The sequence below is a fragment of the Oncorhynchus mykiss genome, chromosome 15 (assembly GCF_013265735.2).
Source record: "Oncorhynchus mykiss isolate Arlee chromosome 15, USDA_OmykA_1.1, whole genome shotgun sequence".
Taxonomy (NCBI): Eukaryota; Metazoa; Chordata; class Actinopteri; order Salmoniformes; family Salmonidae; genus Oncorhynchus; species Oncorhynchus mykiss.
In genome coordinates, this window is record NC_048579.1 from 15661313 (window position 1) to 15671069 (window position 9757).

Genomic DNA, 9757 nt, shown 5'->3' on the forward strand with positions numbered 1-9757 from the left:
CCAAGCAGAGGGAGGAGAACGAGTATTTATACACCTCCGTTTATTACAGAGAAAGAAACAGGGGAGAGAGACACAGTGATTGAGATAAATTGACAGAGAACAACAGATAGGCAGAGACAGAAGTAGAGAGAGACAGAGATACAAAGAGACAGAGACATAGAGAGACAGGGAGACAGAGACAGAGAGACACAGAGAGAGAGAGACACAGAGAGAGACACAAAGAGACAGGGAGACAGAGACAGAGAGACACAGAGAGAGAGACAGAGACAGAGAGACACAGAGAGAGAGAGCGAGAGACACAGAGACAGAGAGAAACACAGAGACAGACAGAGAGACAGAGATGGAGACACAGAGACAGAGACAAAGAGACACAGAGCGATAAAGAGACAGAGATACCGAGATAAAGAGACTGAGAGACACAAAGGGACAGAGAGACACTGAGATAGACACAGAGAGAAACACAGAGACAGACAGACAGAGACAAAGAGACACAGAGAGATACAGAGATAAAGAGACAGAGACACAGAGACACCGAAACCGAGATAAAGAGACAGAGACACAAAGGGACAGAGAGACACTGAGATAGAGACAGAGAGACATAGATGAAGAGACACAGAGACAAAGATAGAGAGAGATAAAGAGACTCAGAGAGAAAAACTGATAGACAAAGAGTTGGTTCAAGTTTTAATGCCACGTGCACAAGTACACATGAAATGACTTTCATGCAAGCTCCTAATCCAACAATGCAGTAATCAATATCAATGTAGTACTGAAAATAACATAAAATAGAACAAAAACACACGAGAAAGTAAGAAGCTTTATATTGGTCAGGTCCAATACCATATTTACAATATGCAGGGATACTGGAGTGGTAGGGGTATATATATAGGGGTAAGGTGACTAGGCATCAGGATATATGATAAATAGAGTAGCAACAGCATAAATTAAGATTGTATGTGAGTGTGTGCTTGTGTGTAGAGTCAGTATAAATGTGTGTGCATGTTATGTGTTTTTCTGTGTCAGTGTGAGTGAGCGAGTGAGTGTGTAGATTCCTGTGAGTGTGCATAGAGACAGTGCAAAACATAAATACAAGAGTCAACTCAGATAGCCAGTTTGTTAGGTATTTAGCAGCATTATGGCTTGGGGGTAGAAGCTGTTCAGGAACCTGTAGGTGTCAGACTTCATGAGCCAGTACCGCTTGCTGTGTGGAAACAGAGAGAACAGTCTATGGCTTTGGTGGCTGGAGTCTTAACAATTTTCCAGGCCTTCCTTTCACACCGACTGATATAGAAGTCCTGAATGGCAGGAAGCTCGGCCCCAGTGATGTACTGGGCTGTCCGCACCACCCGGCAGCGTATGCGATCGAGGGTGGTGCTGTTACCATTCGAAGAAGTGATGCAGCCAGTCAATATGTTCTCAATGGTGCAGCTGGAGAACGTTTTGATGTTTTGAGGGCCACACCAAACTTCCTATGGGGGAAGAGGAGCTGTCGCGCTTTCTTCATGACTGTGCGCGTGTGAGTGGACCATTTTAAGTCCTTAGTGATTTGGACCCAGAGGAACTTGGGGAGAAGTCAAATTTCAGCGGGTTCATTCTGTTTTGGTAAGAGGGTGAGGTGGTGTGACAGGGTTCATTATGTTGTGGTAAGAGGGTGAGGTGGTGTGACAGGGTTCATTATGTTGTGGTAAGAGGGTGAGGTGGTGTGACAGGGTTCATTATGTTGTGGTAAGAGGGTGAGGTGGTGTGACAGGGTTCATTCTGTTGTGGTAAGAGGGTGAGGTGGTGTGACAGGGTTCATTCTGTTGTGGTAAGAGGGTGAGGTGGTGTGACAGGGTTCATTCTGTTGTGGTAAGAGGGTGAGGTGGTGTGACAGGAGTCACATGATTAAAGGAACACTTGTTTGCCAGGCCCATCTTTGTGTGCCTTTGTTGTCTGTTCTAGCAGCAGGCTTAATCTGTGTGTAATTCTCTCTCTGATGAAATGTGTTGAATTGGGATCGAAGGACCCGTCCTGACATGATTATGAGAGATTCGTCTGAAGCCATCTGTCACCGTTATGAAAAGGGGGTGAGGGAGGACTAACAGAGAGAGATGGATGGGGGAGGGAGAGAGGTAGCGAGGGAGGGAGAGACCAGGAGAGAGGAAGGGATGGAAAGAAAGAGAGAGGGGGAGAGAGAGGGAAGGAGAGACAGGGAAAGAAGAGTGCAGACCTTCTGTTCAACAGCCCTGCCACAAACCCGCAATTACACAGGCCCTCAGCATACAGTGTTACTTTACATCGAGGTCTGGAGGTGAGAGAGACTACAATTCAATCAACACTGATAACCAGCTGGCTGGCTAAGACTTCTAGAACTGTGTAAATTAACATGCAAATTCATCCATAAAACCACATTTAATGTGTATATAAAACAATAGGTAATGAGTCTCATTTAAACATTATGCTCTCTTGCCGATAGAAAAACACTGTCTTGACTACATTAACCTACACTGTACACTATTAGGTTATTTCTGCCTGTAATACAGCCATTTTGTGGGGGAAAACTAATTCTGATTGGCTGGGCCTGGCTGCCAAATAGGTGGTCCTATGCCCTCCCAGGCCTACCCATGTCTGCACTCCTGCCCAGTCATGTGAAAGTCATAGATTCAGGCCTAATTCATGTATTTCCTGATATGAACTGTAATCCAGTAAAACATTTGAAATTGTTGCATGACACATTTATATTTTTGTTCAGTATAAATACTATTTTGACCTGGTTAGGGCCTTGAGTTTACACAATCAAATGAGGTCAGAGGTCAGTTTCCCATGTCCAATGCCATCCCTTTTGGTACCTTGTAGAGTCCATGCCCCGAAGACTTTAAGCTGTTCTGAGGGCAAAAGGGGCTGTAACTCAATACTAGGCAGGTTCCTAATGTTTTGTACACTCAGTGTATATGCCATATCTTCCAGGTAGCAGTGGCTCTGGGCTGGTAAAAATGTCATCTATACTTCATGTTCACACACCAGTTGGAGGAGAGGACACACCAGTTGGAGGAGAGGACACACCAGATGGATCCATTGCTCATCACGACGTCCACTAGCTGTTGAAGAGGAGAAGGCGGACGGAGGCCTCAGCCAACATGCCTGGAGTTGTGTAACAGGCTTCAGTGCCACATGGAAAATGTACACGTTTTCTTTCATGTCCCATATCAGCCATGTACTGCAGCTTCAAATAGATTCCATATCAGCCATGTACTGCAGCTTCAAATAGATTCCATATCAGCCATGTACTGCAGCTTCAAATAGATTCCATATCAGCCATGTACTGCAGCTTCAAATAGATTCCATATCAGCCATGTACTGCAGCTTCAAATAGATTCCATATCAGCCATGTACTGCAGCTTCAAATAGATTCCATATCAGCCATGTACTGCAGCTTCAAATAGATTCCATATCAGCCATGTACTGCAGCTTCAAATAGATTCCATATCAGCCATGTACTGCAGCTTCAAATAGATTCCATATCAGCCATGTACTGCAGCTTCAAATAGATTCCATATCAGCCATGTACTGCAGCTTCAAATAGATTCCATATCAGCCATGTACTGCAGCTTCAAATAGATTCCGTAATTGATATGCTCAAATGTAATGGATTTATTCACAATCTGAAGTTCAACTGTAAAAAAACAAAACAAGTCAAATTTACTTTTGGGGTTATTTTCATGGCAGATTGTCATTGTTCATATCACACATATGTAGAGCACTGGAAGTAAAGTGGATGAAATGACATCAACTTCATCTTTAAGTATAGGAGAAAGAGAAGCCTAAGTACAACTGGTCAACAGTGAATACTAGCTTATCGCATAAACTCAGTTGTCAAACAATCTCCTATAACAAACACAGCCACCCCTCAGCTACTCAACCCTCCCCATATTACCCACCTGTTACAAAGACAAATCCAGAGAGGAAAGTCAGCTGTAAAAATGATCCGGCTGTGATACAAGGTTAGCCCTACTACCTCTCTCACTTTTCCTGTGTTATAACAAAGTGCCTATTTCATTCCCTGCCATTCATTCTCAGCATTACTTCACATTACAGGTCAACGTTATGGTGCTTAATTATGTGCCGGCTGCTTGGCTCTCCTAATAACCTGTCATTGGGGGGAATTCGAATGTCACACCATATTGTTGAGCCCTAATGGTGGACGGCAGATCCACTGATGAGCGGTTTTGGGACAATTACAGCAGATATTCAAATCACAGGTGGGGTGTGGAGAAACCCACCTCACACTGGAATATACATACACACATTGAAGCATGGACACACACACACCCTTGAAGTATCTTGACCCCATAATCCAGCACTCTTGACACTGATAAAACAGACACCTCCCTCCTTCGCCTGCTAAAGAGTTTTAACTGCAGCCTGAACACTTTTATTATCCTCCTAATCCAGATATCCACCATGTCATCAGGCCAAGAGGATTATGCATATCATGAATTATTTTGACACTGGGACCTTTTCATTTTCGACGGCAACATTTCATCCCACCAATCAGTGCCTGGAGTGGTTGTCGCCGGGCGGACGTGGCGGTGTCAGAGGACGAGGCTCCCCTGGCTGCTCCAAATCATCCGAGGGTCATAATGAACTACGGCCACAATTATGAGCTACAGCCTCTCGCTCTCACTTGGTGTGTGTGTGTGTGTGTGGCATGCATCTCATCAGGACCATTTCACAGGGAGCGAAGGAGGACTACTTACACACAGGCAGTAGATATATACGCAATCATAATAATACCCACAATACATCCTCCATAGGCGGAGGGTGGGGCCCACACAGCATTCTAAATAACAAGGGTACATAGTGATAGTCATCTTCTCTGTGCCTTTTTCTGGCTGACAAGTACACTTATTTATGCACTCCAGTGTTGCCCATCCTGGCTGAACTAAAAGTGCCATGACTCCATTGATCCTGTTGTAAGTGTAAAGATTAGCGTTGAATGTTGAGCATGATAATGACATCAATGGCCTCTCAGTGCTCTGCTCCTCCGGTGTCTTTCCACTCTTTATCCCCCATAGAGACTGAACCCTGCATGAGAAAATTGGATCTCCAACCCAGTCTGCCTGTGACCTTCCCTCCCCCCCCCCCCCCCCCATCTAAAGAGAGGCATTACATCTCGTTATACAACAACACGCCGCTCGCTCAGCGCTTAAGATAAAGAAAAATGTCTCAATTAAATCTCCACCGGGGCCCTCAGCCCGAGAGTTATGACGCCTCTGTAACGCTGATTGCTACACTCACACATCCTGAAAAGTTATTTGACATAAATTACAGGAGCCACATCATTTCACGCCGTGCACAGCGCAGGAGGATTTACAGCTGATCTCATTGACTGGATGCTGAACCTGGAATCAAATCGCCAAAGCGGCTCCGCAGATACACCGTTCTTCCCTATCCATCTTCTCACACTCAGACCCTCATCCCTGGCAAGCATAGATTAAAAATGCATATAGCGCTGCTCCTAGTGATATGCACAAATATGCAAGAGGGGGGCTGATATCGCAGACGAACAAGGAGTGTTTAGGAGAAGGGCACTAGTGCCGTTTGATCAGACAAGATGTGGGTGGAAGTGGAATCTTATTTGAAATATCAAAGAAATTAAAACCTTTTTGTGAAATTAATTCTCAAAATAAGATAAGCTGCTAGTTCTCTCCACTATTCCAGAAACCCAGCAAACACAGTTCTAGATCTGCAGGGAGGTGTAGCTGGCTCTGTTACTTCTCTCCCTGGCAAATAGTTGCTTTCTTCAGGATGTGTGGGTGTATCCGTAGGAGTTTGTGAGTGAATATTGGAAGAATATTTAGAGAATTTATGAGACTTGTTAAAAGAAAAACCCTGGTAGAAAATAATATATTTGGTGTTCCTCAATGCTGCATTGCCTACAACCAGAGGACAGGTATTTATAAATGATAATTATGAAACCATGTAAGTCAAGTTTGAACGCGTAGGCTACCCTGTTCAATTACTACTTCGCTCTGCTTACCTTGTACTTTTATTGGGGGGGAACGATACATCCCAAATCTACAATACATCCCAGATCTTTTAATAGAATCATGGGCCTGACTTCAAAGAACTGCTCTAGAACTCTCTATTGCTAAAACAGTTGATAGTCTTAAATCAGACTGAAACTATGTTTTTAGGCAACTATTCTGTTAATGTAGAAACACAGTTGTCAGTATGTTTGTCCATGTCCTCTCCGTTGACATGAGATTTATCGGTGAATTTTGAGTCGTTTTTCACATTTGTTGGTCACAATTTGTCATTTCCATTTTTTCTCAGCCAAGACTCCCTCTAGTGGAGAGCACATCACATTACCCTGAAAACTGGAAAACTGAAAACCAGACAGTATTCAATACAGGGTAGCTTCATCAGAATAGATTATAGGTGGGGCCATGATAGGTGGGTTCATAATAACAGGAACTTAGTTTAAGGTCAAATTATGTACCAGTATGTATAATAAATAACAGAAAATCAATATATTACATTATTGCAATGTTTTACTGAAAGCATTGCATGACCTCAATGAACTCTTGATCCTTCCCTCACTGAGCCTTCTGTGTTCAGGACTGTTCACCTCATATAAAGTTGGGTGAAATTAAGGCCAGATCCTTCCACGTTGATCTGTATGAAAATCAACAGGGAAATACCCAGTCTCCTCTCCAGCCAGTCCACATACATCCAGCTGATAGCTGTGAGATTCACTAACTACACCTCTCTACTTGCCTGACGAAGCCCTCTGGCACATGGTGAACAGAGGAGCACAGCCACCCGGAGATGTGCACCAGCAGTACTGCCTTGGGGGGGGGGGGGGGGGGGGGGGTGTACTGGCTAGGCTGGAGAGGTGAACTGGCTAAGTTGGGGAGCAGCAGGGGGAGGTGGACTGGCTAGGCTAGGGGAGCAGCAGGGGGAGGTGGACTGACTAGGCTAGGGGAGCAGCAGAGGGAGGTGGACTGGCTAGGCTGGAGAGGTGAACTGGCTAAGTTGGGGAGTAGCAGGGGGAGGTGGACTGGCAAGGATGGAGGAGCAGCAGGAGGAGGTGGACTGGCTAGGCTGGGGGAGCAGCAGGGGGGGTGGACTGGCAAGGCTAGGGGAGCAGCAGGGGGAGGTGAACTGGCTAAGTTGGGGAGCAGCAGGGGGAGGTGGACTGGCAAGGCTGGGGGAGCAGCAGGGGGAGGTGGACTGGCTAGGCTAGGGGAGCAGCAGAGGGAGGTGGACTGGCTAGGCTAGGGGAGCAGCAGGGGGAGGTGGACTGGCTAGGCTAGGGGAGCAGCAGAGGGAGGTGGACTGGCTAGGCTAGGGGAGCAGCAGGGGGAGGTGAACTGGCTAAATTGGGGAGCAGCAGGGGGATGTGGACTGGCTAGGCTGGAGAGGTGAACTGGCTAAGTTGGGGAGCAGCAGGGGGAGGTGGACTGGCAAGGCTGGGGGAGCAGCAGGAGGAGGTGGACTGGCTAGGCTGGGGGAGCAGCAGGGGGGTGTGGACTGGCTAGGCTAGGGGAGCAGCAGGGGGAGGTGAACTGGCTAAGTTGGGGAGCAGCAGGGGGAGGTGGACTGGCAAGGCTGGGGGAGCAGCAGGGGGAGGTGGACTGGCTAGGCTAGGGGAGCAGCAGAGGGAGGTGGACTGGCTAGGCTGGAGAGGTGAACTGGCTAAGTTGGGGAGCAGCAGGGGGAGGTGGACTGGCAAGGATGGGGGAGCAGCAGGAGGAGGTGGACTGGCTAGGCTGGGGGAACAGCAGGGGGGGGTGGACTGGCAAGGCTAGGGGAGCAGCAGGGGGAGGTGAACTGGCTAAGTTGGGGAGCAGCAGGGGGAGGTGGACTGGCAAGGCTGGGGGAGCAGCAGGGGGAGGTGGACTGGCTAGGCTAGGGGAGCAGCAGAGGGAGGTGGACTGGCTAGGCTAGGGGAGCAGCAGGGGGAGGTGGACTGGCTAGGCTAGGGGAGCAGCAGGGGGAGGTGGACTGGCTAGGCTGGAGTGGTGAACTGGCTAGGTTTGGGAGCAGCAGGGGGAGGTGGACTGGCTAGGCTGGGGAGCAGCAGTGGGAGGTGGACTGGCTAGGCTGGAGAGGTGAACTGGCTAAGTTGGGGAGCAGCAGGGGGAGGTGGACTGGCAAGGATGGGGGAGCAGCAGGAGGAGGTGGACTGGCTAGGCTGGGGGAGCAGCAGGGGGGGGTGGACTGGCAAGGCTAGGGGAGCAGCAGGGGGGGGTGGACTGGCAAGGCTAGGGGAGCAGCAGGGGGAGGTGAACTGGCTAAGTTGGGGAGCAGCAGGGGGAGGTGGACTGGCAAGGCTGGGGGAGCAGCAGGGGGAGGTGGACTGGCTAGGCTAGGGGAGCAGCAGAGGGAGGTGGACTGGCTAGGCTAGGGGAGCAGCAGGGGGAGGTGGACTGGCTAGGCTAGGGGAGCAGCAGAGGGAGGTGGACTGGCTAGGCTAGGGGAGCAGCAGGGGGAGGTGAACTGGCTAAGTTGGGGAGCAGCAGGGGGAGGTGGACTGGCTAGGCTGGAGAGGTGAACTGGCTAAGTTGGGGAGCAGCAGGGGGAGGTGGACTGGCAAGGCTGGGGGAGCAGCAGGAGGAGGTGGACTGGCTAGGCTGGGGGAGCAGCGGGGGGGGGGGGGGTGGACTGGCAAGGCTAGGGGAGCAGCAGGGGGAGGTGAACTGGCTAAGTTGGGGAGCAGCAGGGGGATGTGGACTGGCTAGGCTGGAGAGGTGAACTGGCTAAGTTGGGGAGCAGCAGGGGGAGGTGGACTGGCAAGGCTGGGGGAGCAGCAGGAGGAGGTGGACTGGCTAGGCTGGGGGAGCAGCAGGGGGGTGTGGACTGGCTAGGCTAGGGGAGCAGCAGGGGGAGGTGAACTGGCTAAGTTGGGGAGCAGCAGGGGGAGGTGGACTGGCAAGGCTGGGGGAGCAGCAGGGGGAGGTGGACTGGCTAGGCTAGGGGAGCAGCAGAGGGAGGTGGACTGGCTAGGCTGGAGAGGTGAACTGGCTAAGTTGGGGAGCAGCAGGGGGAGGTGGACTGGCAAGGATGGGGGAGCAGCAGGAGGAGGTGGACTGGCTAGGCTGGGGGAACAGCAGGGGGGGTGGACTGGCAAGGCTAGGGGAGCAGCAGGGGGAGGTGAACTGGCTAAGTTGGGGAGCAGCAGGGGGAGGTGGACTGGCAAGGCTGGGGGAGCAGCAGGGGGAGGTGGACTGGCTAGGCTAGGGGAGCAGCAGAGGGAGGTGGACTGGCTAGGCTAGGGGAGCAGCAGGGGGAGGTGGACTGGCTAGGCTAGGGGAGCAGCAGGGGGAGGTGGACTGGCTAGGCTGGAGAGGTGAACTGGCTAGGTTTGGGAGCAGCAGGGGGAGGTGGACTGGCTAGGCTGGGGAGCAGCAGTGGGAGGTGGACTGGCTAGGCTGGAGAGGTGAACTGGCTAAGTTGGGGAGCAGCAGGGGGAGGTGGACTGGCTAGACTGGGGAGCAGCAGAGGGAGGTGGACTGGCTAGGCTGGAGAGGTGAACTGGCTAAGTTGGGGAACAGCAGGGGGAGGTGGACTGGCTAGGCTGGAGAGGTGAACTGGCTAGGTTGGGGAGCAGCAGGGGGAGGTGGACTGGCTAGGCTGGGGAGCAGCAGTGGGAGGTGGACTGGCTAAGTTGGGGAGCAGCATGGGGAGGTGGACTGGCTAGGTTGGGGGAGCAGCAGCGGGAGAAGGACTGGCTAGACTGGGGGAGTGGACTGGTTAGGTTGGGGAGCAGCAG